At 35.1% G+C, this 12,500-nt stretch overlaps 1 long non-coding RNA gene across 1 annotated transcript in view; it reads right to left on the reverse strand.

Moving 5' to 3' along the window:
• Positions 1 to 1,561: 1,561 nt before the first annotated feature.
• LOC137619631 (uncharacterized) overlaps positions 1,562 to 12,500 on the reverse strand; it is a 33,623-nt gene continuing 22,684 nt past the window's right edge. The window contains exons 3-4 of the long non-coding RNA XR_011039940.1: positions 11,160 to 11,256; positions 1,562 to 2,983 (exon numbers count right to left, since the gene is read on the reverse strand). This is a non-coding gene — a long non-coding RNA (uncharacterized lncRNA). The remainder of the gene's footprint in view (positions 2,984 to 11,159; positions 11,257 to 12,500) is intronic.

Raw genomic sequence — 12,500 nt, forward strand, 5'->3', positions numbered from 1 at the left:
TACAAAAATTCTTAATAGTTTAGCAATTAAAACTAATTCCAGAAGTTTTATACTCATCTTACCCTTGAACTAGACTTTCCCTAAACTTACTAAAAAAATAATTATGTAAATAATATCCTGACAGATTCCTTCAAAAATATATCGAACACTTTTGCATTAAATTGCTTAAAAATTTGCCTTAATTTAAAAAAATTATAGCACCCTCTCCTCAAAAATTCTACTTGGAGAATTTTCATAAAATCCTAATACTGTACTATTTGAGGATTCTCCACACAAACTTAAGTTCCCTTAGGAACAAAAATTCCCGTTTCTCTGAACCTTAAAGGGCAGTTTCTAAACTTGCATATATTCAAAGACTATCCAAAATATTTATATAAAGTGAACCATTCATTTTGTAACTTTCCCCCTGTAAGCTATTACTTTTAAGGGCTCCATTTAAGTTATTTCATGGGGAATTTATAAACTATAGTTATCTCCTCTTACACCTATTGCCGCAAAGGGTCTTAGAATTCGTCAGTCGTCTATTTTGAGCTTTTACTTAAATACTTTTCCATTCATCAGAAACTATGCTAAGCTATTAATAGGTTATATTTTAATCTCGATGTATCTAAACAGACCACTCAAGCAATTGACAAAACATTTATAAAGGCGAGTCTTCTGCAGAGCAGTTTTGTCCTTTTAGAGCATATCATCTAGGTAGTAGCTCCATTCAGTACTGTTTTGTTATAATGAAAGTTGTGTACTTTAAACAAGACTTGGACATTGTGACTGTCTCAAAGACAACTGTCTTATAAAAGGGTGAAATTTACATTGTCTTTATACCATATCAAATTTCCAAATTAACTTTTAGATAAAACACTTACACCAGAGGAAAAATTAATAGATGATTTACTTGTGGATTTTATTAAAATAAGGTTATGTAACAATATTCTAGTGATACTATCAAACAGAGAGAGAGAGAGAGAGGGAGAGAGGGAGAGAGGGAGAGAGGGAGAGAGAGAGGGAGAGAGGGAGAGAGGGAGAGAGAGAGAGAGAGAGGGAGAGAGGGAGAGAGGGAGAGAGAGAGGGAGAGAGGGAGAGAGGGAGAGAGAGAGAGAGAGAGAGAGAGAGAGAGCGCCTGCCTTTAGAATGTCTTATTACATATTTCACAAACTAATGTTCTTTACCGATCATTTACAAGCGTGTTGTGTCAGATTTGACGAAATTGTGAGCATTATTGAAAAAATGGAAGTTATAAGATTTAACTATTTGTGCTTCATGAAGTGTTCTTGTTATAGAAAATATTTTCTGTATATAACATTAAAATACAAAATTTAACGTTCCAAGTTTTGATAAATTGAGAAAAGTATTGCAAGTATTAGCTTATATAGCTGCTAGCGAGCAAAATTTACTCTAAATCTTTAAAATGACTATGGAAACCAATTTCAAATACACTTTCATTCAGAGGAAAATTTCCCAAAGTACGTATATTTGACAATGGAATAAGAAAAAAAAAAATTTAAGATGTAGCACGAGATATTGCAGCACTATAATATGAGGTGAAAAGAAATCAAAGGAAAGATGAAATGGTATAGCAATATATTGTAAACAATGTTAAATTAGGCATCAATCACATGAGCTGATTACAAATGTCATAACAGTCAAACGTAAAGTAACTTTTTCATAGTAATGTACACAACTTTTAATTAGAGGCTTTAAGGAAACACTCGCCTGTACTCTTCAAAATGAATAAAGCAAATTATGAAAAAACTACGAAAGTTTAGGTAGCAAAGGTTATAGAACCTTGAATGCCTTTTAACACTTTCCAGACTAACGTGCAGTTTCCTTATGACCAAGACAAATAGAATTTGCAATTCTCAATAATCAGTCCTATTTATATGGAATACTTTTTTATAGACTTATTTTTAGTAAACTTATGCTTTCACATAAGGCTACTGATATGTCTACGAAAGTTAATAGTTACTAACAAAACTGGCAGTCTATGAGGCTTGAGTAAATTCAATGTTCTTAAGTAACCTGGTTTAAAATCTGAAATATTGAACAGGGATTTGGTTACAAAGTGTCATCTCAAATTTGAATGCTTAGGAATTTTAAATATGCTATATACTCGTACAGTCTTCCCATAACTAAACTATATACTGTACATTTTAAAGAATTTAAAAAAATTGACCAAGATCCTCCGAGAGGACACTGAAGACCATGAAATTGTTACTAAAATTACTTTACTATTTACTATTATTGGCAGTTGAAACTATTAAAGAGGAATGATTGAAAAAGTACAAGTACCCAAAAATTATCTAAACCTGGAAAACTAAATTTAAGACTTTCATAATGTTGACCCCCATCGAAGTACTAAATTTTAATCCAAGATTTTAAGAGAAATTCCAATTGATAGCTAATATAAAAGATTAAATTTAAACAGAAAGATTTGAAAACGCTGATAATTCACTAGTGCTGAAATGACTTACGTGGTGCCAGTTTAGTATGTGACCTACCTAGCTTGTTAGGTTAGGTTAGGTTAGGTAAGGTAAGGTTAGGTAAGGTAAGGTAAGGTTAAGCCAGGCCAGGCCAGGTAAGGTAAGGTAACGCCAGGCAAGATAAGGTAAGATAAGGTAAGGTTAGGCCACATACTAAAACAGATATTTCAAAGGCCATATTCGAAAGGTAGGCCACATACTAAACCGGCACCACTTAAGTGACGAGCCAGATTAAGATTGCCAGTTTAATTACTATCCATGATTTATGAGTATTGCAATTCTTAAGTACATTTTTAAATAATTTGAAGCAAGTTGTCTTTTGCTTGGAAACTCTTCAACAAGATTTTTAAAGGGAAACTCTTCAACGAAGAGTTTTGAAGTTGAAGATATCTGCAGCATCTTTTCTATCTTCAAGAAGCCCATCGCGCTATTCAACTTGGCTCAGGATCTCTTCGATAGTAGAATTTCATATTCGACCCCAGAGCTATTTTCTTCAGATTTCTTTCCTGTGAAAATAAAAGGACTTAATTCAACCAAAATCATTAACAGACTACCATGTTAAAGATCACTAAACAGACAGCAACTAGCCTACAAAATTTGATATAGCAGAAATTAATTGTCAGACCTTAAAGGTCAAATCAGATATTGCCTGATACCTTTAGTATCCCTTACCTAAATATAGAAGTTTAACAGTAATATTAAAAATTAATTTCACAACCATTAAGTAAACAGATCTTGTTTCAGGAACTAGTGCATCCTACCTTGCTCTAACAGCTATTAAGTTATATGCTAAACCTGTATTGAAACTTCGCCTTAATGATGGACTAAATATTCTGATATTAACTAAATTTATTCCAATGACTTGCGTAACCTGTATTAACCCAATGTTTAGAATGAACAGTACTGTACAGCAATTCTATGATCTAGTTATTTCTTTCATCCTTATTTTATTGAACCAACTTACAGTACAGTATGTAGTCAAATCAGTTTGAAAATAAAGTTTCACATCCAAAGACAAACTTATTTGTACTGTATTTAGTATAAACCTGACTTCAATAAATAAGCTAATCAGTTTTATTAGTTAACTGAACAATGTCACTATCCTGATTTCTTCATACATTAAACTAAATCTTGTTACCTTGGATATAGTTGTCAAACCATAACACAAGATGACCAATCTAATCCATAGACTACCCTGTTTTCCTAACCTGTCTCTTTTGATCAATCATTGAAGATAATTAACAGAAGTACAGTAAATAATTAAGAGATCTCACTTCTTATCTTTTACATCTATCTACTTGACCTTCCTTACTAACCTTTCTTAGGATTAACGGTCTCCAAATGTCAATATTTAAAGAAAAAAATCAATGAACGGGAAGACTAATCTTTATAATTTACACTTCAAAGCAGAATGTTAAATTCAAGAACAAGATAGGTAAGTATTAGTTAAGACTTGCAGTTGCACAACTATATGGATACAGTATAACTTATTTCCCGAAAAAACTAATAAACTGAAGTTTACTGTCTACTATCCAGCCCTACCCTGACTAAGAAATGAAGAAAAGAACATCATATCAGAACAGGAAGGAAGCATGGGAGAATCCATATTACCAATATTAAATAATGGGGATGAAACACAAACCATAATAGTGATGAATACACAGGGTTTAGTCACGAGTAACTAAAAGGAAAATAGAGTTCCTAGAAGAACTAACCCAAATAGAAAAAATAGATATATTAAATATAAGTGAAACATGGTATTCCCAAGAGACTGGCAGTGATGACCAGAAAAAGGGTTTCCAAACTTATAGATCAGACAGAAAAAATAGGAATCAAGGGGGAACCGCAATATATGGAAGAGATAAATCAAGGAAAAGTCTGTGAAAAATACAGCAACACACAATGTGAATTGATTGCGGTAGAATTTGAATTTGAAAAACTAGTGAATATTGTAGTTTACAGACCCCAAACACTAAGGAGTTTGACATAATAGAAAAAATAGATATATGTAGAAACCATAAAGACTGGAATATACTCCTATCCGGAGATTTTAACTTTCCTTTAGTGGATTGGAAAGAACGGATAGAAGAAAGAAGTTGTATGTATACATATAAAAAAGAGAGTAATAGTAGCGCAGAAGATAAGAGGCAAATTGAAAAGCTTCAAGATATGCTATTCGAACAAAATATGCAACAAATAAAACCACATTCCAACAAGGAAAATGTCCTAGATCTAGTATTTGTGAATGAAGTGAATTATGTTAAAGAAATAATAGTGTATAACACGGGAATTTCAGACCACAATGTCATAGAATTGATAGTCCGTTCCAAAGCAAGTGATCGCAGAATTAATAAAAGCACAAAACTTTGGGAAGGATATGGAAAATATAATTTTTACAGTAAGAATATAAAATGGTCAGAAATAAATGAAGAACTGAATAAAGAATAGAAAAATGTATTTGTAAGTGATAATATACAGGTAAATACGGACATACTGTACAAAATACTGGAGAAAATTGTTGAAAAATATGTACCGAAAAAAAACAATAAATAAAAGACGTGCATACCAAGAGACAGAAGGATCTCATTTCAGAAAATTAGAAAGTGGAAGAAAAATCTTGCAAAAGAAAAAAATGTGTGGAAAATGAGGGAAATAAAATGTAAGATAGAAAATGCAGAACAAAAGATTATAGTCGAAAGAAAATGAAAAAAGGGACTTAGAAGAAAACACTTCAAAATATAAAAAGAAACCCCAAAGTACTTTACTCCTATGCAAAAAGATGAATAAAGGGAGAGTAGAAATAGGCCCTCTAAGAATTGAAGGACGGCTAACGAATGAAAAAAAGGAAATATGCAACATATTAGCAGAAAAATATAAGAGTGAGTTCACACCAAGAATTGCGAATGAGAATAATGAAACAGAAATGAGAGAAGAAAATGTTGAATATCTAACGGATATAGATATTAATGAAGCAGATATTGTCAAGGCTATAAACGAAATTAAAAATGGATCGGCAGCCGGACCAGATGGAGTTCTAGCGATTTTGTTAAAAAAAACTGCAAACACTTTCGCGAAGCCGCTTGCAATACTGCTAAGATAAAGTGTAGATATGAGCGAGATATATATTAAACATAAATTAGCTTATATAACCCCTATCTTCAAAAGTGGATCAAGACTAGAGGCAAGCAATTATAGACCTGTTAGTCTAACATCACATTATGAAAGTGTATGAGAGGGTAATAAAAAAGAAAATGAACCATTTGGTTAAAAATAATTTGTTTAATATGGGTCAACACGGTTTCGTGCCTGGAAAAAGTACACAGACCCAACTGATAGCACACTATGAAAACATATACAAAAATATGATAAATGAAAAAGACACAGATGTGATCTATCTAGATTTTGCAAAAGCCTTTGACAAGGTAGACCATAACATATTGGAGAAAAAAATGAGAAAGCATAATATTGTGGGAAAGATAGGAAAATGGGTAAAAGAAATCCTGCAAAACAGAAAACAGATAGTGGTTGCAAATGACGAGAAATCAGATGAAGCCCAGGTAATATCTGGTGTGCCACAAGGTACGGTATTAGCTGCACTGCTGTTTGTTATTATGATCTCAGACATAGACTGATGTTGAAAACTCCGTAGTGAGAAGTTTCGCAGATGACACAAGAATAAGTAGAGAAACTACTTGTGATGAAGATAGGAACTCACTACAAAGAGATCTAAACAAAATATATGAATGGGCGGAGATAAATAGGATGGTATTTAACTCCGATAAATTCAAATCAATAAATTATGGAAACAGAAGGAATGGTGTATGCATACAAGGGACCTAATAATGAGAATCATAAACAAGGAAGCAATTAAAGACCTTGGTGTAATGTTAAATAGGAATATGTTATGCAACGACCAAATAGCAACACTGTTGGCTAAATGTAAAGCAAAAATGGGAATGTTATTCAGACACTTTAAAACAAGAAAAGCTGAACACATGATTATGCTTTACAAAACTTATGTACGTAGTACACTCGAGTACTGCAATGTGATATGGTACCCACACTACCAAAAGGATATTGCGCAAATAGAGAGTGTACAAAGGTCCTATACTGCTAGAATAGAAGAAGTTAAGGACCTTGACTACTTGGAAAGACTGCAATTTTTAAAACTATAGTCTAGAAAGGAGAAGAGAACGCTACATGATAATACAAGCATGGAAGCAAATAGAAGGAATTACTGAAAACATCATGGAGCTTAAAATATCAGAAAGAGCAAGCCGAGGTAGATTAATAGTGCCAAAAAATATTCCAGGTAAACTAAGAAAGGCGCACAGGACATTAATCCACTACGCACCAGCATCGATAATGCAGCGACTATTTAATGTGCTGCCAGCTCATCTAAGAAACATATCAGGAGTGAGCGTAGATGTGTTTAAGAATAAGCTCGATAAATACCTAAGATGCATCCCAGACCATCCAAGACTGGAAGATGCAAAATACACCAGTAGATGCATTAGCAACTCTGGTGGATATATGAGGTGCCTCACACTGAGGGACCTGGGGGAACCCAAACAAAAAATAAGGCAACAAGGTAAGGCAAGGAACCTATTCAAGAAAAGGGATGAAAAAATTTAGATTCTTAGAAGGATTTGTCTCACAGCCTTTATCAGATAAATGGATATGGAAAAGGCAATCCTTGTAATGCAGGCAAGGTTAAATATGCTCAAGTTACAAGCAAAATTCAGGGGAATATATAAAGATGGTGTGTGTGACCTATGCAAAGCTGAAGATACTACAGAACATTAATTTTCATGCCCAAAATTAGGACAGTCAATAAAACAAGATATAAGCGTAGATATATTCCAAAAACCGAGCAAGGATCTGGTTGCATCCAGAAGAAGGGCAATGCATATGAAAAAAAGAATTTTAAATTTTTTAGCAGTTATATTCCTTAGAAATGGTGCTATATCAGCATTTCACTGACCGGCACAGGTTGAGCCCAGAAAAAGAATTTTAATACTTCCAATCTGACCACAATAGGTTGCCAAAACTAATGATAGCAAAGGTTTTAACCAACTGCTTTTAAGGTAGAATGGGATAAAAGTAAAGATTAAGAATTGTATCATTAAGTTATGGTACAGGTAAATAAAGCCTAATTACAATAATGTATGAACTTTAGAAGTTTTGCACCTATCTAAATGGCGCTAGTGCGCCCGCAAACTTATTTTGCAGAATAAGCAGTTAGGAACCAGGAACCAGTTTTAATCAATTGACAAACCAAACCTAAATCTTACACAATTGGACACTCAAACTAAACCTTTCTTGGTGACTACCCAAACTTGTGTTATTCAGAAAACCAAACTATGGTTACCAAACTTAAAAATCTGACCCATCTGCTACAATCCTTAACTAACTTGCTGAAACTAAATCCTTTCACAAATCTTATTTAAATGACTTAACTGATCCTACATTAGAGCTTTGACTAATCTATTGGAAACAAACCAATATCAGTCCATTAATAAGCTATATCAAACTTTAGAAAATCCTCAGTTGAAAAGAAATGAACTAATATGACAATTTTACGTATACTGAAAATCCAATTCGATTTCAATATGTTCAGTATAGATTTAACTTTAGTTTTACTGTTGTCAGTCAACTGACAAATAGACTGACCCCTTTATATGGACTCTTTACTAACAGATATAAATTTTACACTCCATTTATGAAATACTATTACTGTATAAAGGTACTTAATTTTTTTGATAAACTTACTAATTTTCTGTATTCAGTGAGGTACCAAACAGTTTAGAAAGTTTTTAAAAATATCCCTCTACCATGGCACCAACCCAAATTTTGAGGGGATAGTCAACAAAGAACAAAGGGGAGATTTTTTTCCCCTTAGTTTCTCCTTGCCTGCAGCGGGATTCAGCCGAGTTTGATTGATACTGTTAGGGTACCACAGCCCACCCTCCCCAATCTTCCACCACAAATTAAGCTTCATATGCTGACTCCCCTACTGTTGCTACTACAAAGCAGTCTCTATAAGGTGACTCGAGGTAGCAGCAGTGGCTACAGGAACAGAGTCGCAATCGCTCTTGACTAATTTCTATTCCTAATCGCTCTTCTGCCTCTCAAGCTGGCTATTGCCAAGGGCTTTTTCACTCAATCCATCCACCCACCCACCTAAACCTTGGGCTTTAACTTCTTTCATCAACTCATTTATCACCTTCAAGAGACTACAGTACCATTTTCCATCCTTACTACATGGCCAACACACCTCAATTCATTCATATCCACTCTAGCTTCTAATTAATTCCTTACACCTATTCTCACTTCGTATTTCTTTCCTAACCCTATCCAACAGATACACCAACCATACTCAGAAACTTGATCACAAACATTCAATTTCAGTCCCAGTCACTTTCATTCCCCACAACTCCAATCCATATGTCAAAGATGGTACAGTACAGTCACATTCTCATACAGAAATCTTTACATTAACTCCCAACTATTTTTTACCACTCCCTTCAGTGGCCATAACACTTTACATCCATCATTAACTAACTATCATCTGCTAAAACTCCATTTGCAGCAACAGAACCAAGTACTTAAACTAATCTACTGCAAACAACTCCATTCAACATGGCATTTAATCAAGCACCACCCTTACTTGTGCACCTCAACCTTACTCATCCGCATTTACTCAACTCCCTTCTATCAAATAACCTTCTGAACTTTGTCACTAATTGACCCAGTTTCTCCTCAGTCAGCAACCAATACATTATCATCCACAAACAACTGATTCACCTTCCACTCATGATCACACAGTTTCAATCCTCAACCAAGCACTTTCATTCATCTCTTACAGTTCCGACAACAAAATTATAAAACATAGCTACATCAATCATACCTGTCTCAGCCCCACTAACTGGATACTAATTTCACTCTCTATCCAAACACATGCTTTACTGCCTATATATAAACTTCAGTTTGAAAAAAACCTTCCACCATACCACATAACCTCATCACATTCCACATCTTATCCCTATCAACTACCATAAATTCCAGGTTCATAAATGCAAAATATACCTCCCTATCTTTTCTAAATACTACTTGCATTAGCTTATCTGCCTACCGATAAAAATCTAATTTATACATCCCCTACCTCTTTTAAAGCCACCCTGCAATTCAATTTTATCCTTAATACTACTAACACTACCATACACTTCTAACCCCACACTACCTATGCCCCTAGAATTACAACATTCATACACACCTCCCTTACCTTTGTGTAGTGAAACATGTGCACCAGTCCACTGGCACCATTGACGGCATAAAACTCAAACAATTTCACTTTCAACATCCGTACCAGGAGTTCTTCCTGCTCTCGTTTCATTGTGCATTATTTCCTTTCTCGTAATCTCTTATCCTCACCTCCCATCACTGGCACCTCAATACCTGCCATTATACCCCTATCCTCAACATTCAGCAACCTTTCAAAATATTCAGCATACCTTTTTCTCACCTCATCTTTAAATAACCTTTAATATTAATCTTTCACTTGGTCAATCCACCTTGCCTAGTACTCTCCACTTCTTTCCAAAACTATTTATTTACTTCATAAGAACCCAATCAATGACCCCACCTCCAGTCAGCTACCCTCCTTGCCTTAGCCACCTATTTTACTTCCATATTTTTCTAATTTTCATACTTCTCTATCCTCTGTCTGCAGACATACTTTAAATGCCCTTTCTTTCTCTTCCACCATCTTCACTCCATTTCACCACTCACTACCCTTCCTTATACTACCTCCAACAATCTTCTTACCACCTGCATCAATTGCATGCCCAACAAAATTTTTTAACTTAACATTCCTCCTCTAGATCACTAGTTTCTCTCATATGCCACTTTCAACCTCTTTATATTCCTGTTTTACCTGTGTTTTAACGCCTCCACCTTCACAGGCTCCCTTTTCCATCCTCCCATTCTATTTCCCAATTCTTTTGCTACAACTAATTTTGCTTCAACCAAAAAATGCACACCTTTCAAATCTTCCAGTATTCCTTCTAGTTATTAACACAATCCATCAATGGTCTTTCTACCACTCTTAACCATGTATACTTATATCTAGCAGTCTCCATTCATTGCTACCTGGTACACCATACTTCCCTATGGCATGTACCTTTCCAGCACCCACTCTGGCATTTAAGTTGCCCAACAACTACATAAAGCCTTCTAAATATCTAGTTGACTCATTCTAGAAACCATTCCACTAATTTACTTCTCAAAACCCAGTCCATACACTAACAAAAAAACCCAAAATTCCCTACCCACTATATAACATTTATAACAAACCTAACCATCTGTTGTAAAATCCAATTATGTTACTTAAGTCAACTTGCCCTTGGGTTTAGACAATGATTACTATTCTATGAACTTATGAAATATCTAAGAAAAAACAAAAGTTGTGATATGACCAAATACATTGAAATTTAACAAATTTTGCTATTGTAATATTTGCTATCTTTGACACTTAAAATCTTTAATACAATCATCTTTCAAAAAAGGATGCTTAGCATAAAATTCTAATGTATAAATCATTATTTATTAGTCTTAGAGCTGGAGTAAAGCCAGCTCTTAAAACTTCCAAATCCTTTTCATTACAAATTAATAACAATTTACCTTAGGAATTTCCAATTTGTACAGAGCGCATTTCTTGAGACTTCTCTTTAGACGACAGAAATATATAGTTTGTTACATGAGCAAATTCAAGCCATGCCTGCAATAGAAAATGGAGTTTTTATGATAAAACAAAGTTTTGTGAATACTTACCTGGCAGTTATATATACATAGCTAATTATCTCTATTTCGGCAGAATTTTTCTAAAACTAGGCAACCGCCTTGTGGTGGTTGGGTGGTAACACCCGTTAAAGGGTGGTAGGAGGAATCATTCCCGTTTTCTGTTCTTCAGTTCATCTATGCCCGACCTGTCTCCTGAGGGGAGGTGGGTGGGCCTTCGAATGTATATATAACTGCCAGGTAAGTATTCACAAAACTTTGTTTTATCATAAAAACTCCATTTTTATGAATAGAACTTACCTGGCAGTTATATATACATAGCTGATTAACACACTTGGAGGAGGGTGATAGACAGTAACATCGTTGGGGAAAAAACCAAAAAAGTTGTAGGATAAATAAACACCTTGATTCCTTACCTGCTAAGGTAGCTGACTTCAAAGGTTCCTGCCTCTTGAGTCGCTTTCCCTTAGGAGTGTCAGCCAGGATGTGACCTGCAGTGCTGAAAAACACTCAATCGAGTCTGTCAACGGGGTGAGACCAACAATCTGACTAGACTTCAGGACTACCTATTGCCCAAAATAAAAAACCGCAACTTTACCAAACCCACCACCTAACATTTGCAAAGTAGATAAAAATAATCTAACTAGACTGAGGTGACTGTACACAAGTCGAAGCCCTCAGACAACCAATAAAAAAAACACCAACCTATGTACAAGTAAACAAAACTAAGGTTGAGGGGAGGTAGTAACTCCTTTGCCTAATACAGAAGCCGTAGCTACGTATGGTCCCAAGGTATAACATTTCTCATAATCCACCCTCACCTCTGAGGTAATGAGAGGCGAACACAGAGTTGCTCCTCCAGAATGTCGCATCCATAATTTGACGGAGCGACATGTTCTTGCGGTAAGCAAGCGAGGTCGCAATGGCCCTCACTTCGTGGGCTTGCACTTTTAAAAGTCCGAAGTGTTCCTCCTCACACAAGAGATGCGCTTCTCTTATCACTTCCCTCAGGAAAAAGGATAAAGCGTTCTTGGAAAGGGGCTTTTGAGGATCTTTCACAGAACACCACAGGGAGCTAGAAGAGCCTCTCACACTTTTTGTGCGAGACAAGTAGGTCTTGAGGGCTCGTACTGGACAGAGCAGCCTCTCTTGCTCTTGACCCACTAGGTTGGTCAAGTTAGGAACCTCAAAGGTCCTCGGCCAGGGCTTAGAAGGGTTCTCGTT

This window comes from Palaemon carinicauda, chromosome 26, assembly GCF_036898095.1.
Source record: "Palaemon carinicauda isolate YSFRI2023 chromosome 26, ASM3689809v2, whole genome shotgun sequence".
Classification (NCBI taxonomy): domain Eukaryota; kingdom Metazoa; phylum Arthropoda; class Malacostraca; order Decapoda; family Palaemonidae; genus Palaemon; species Palaemon carinicauda.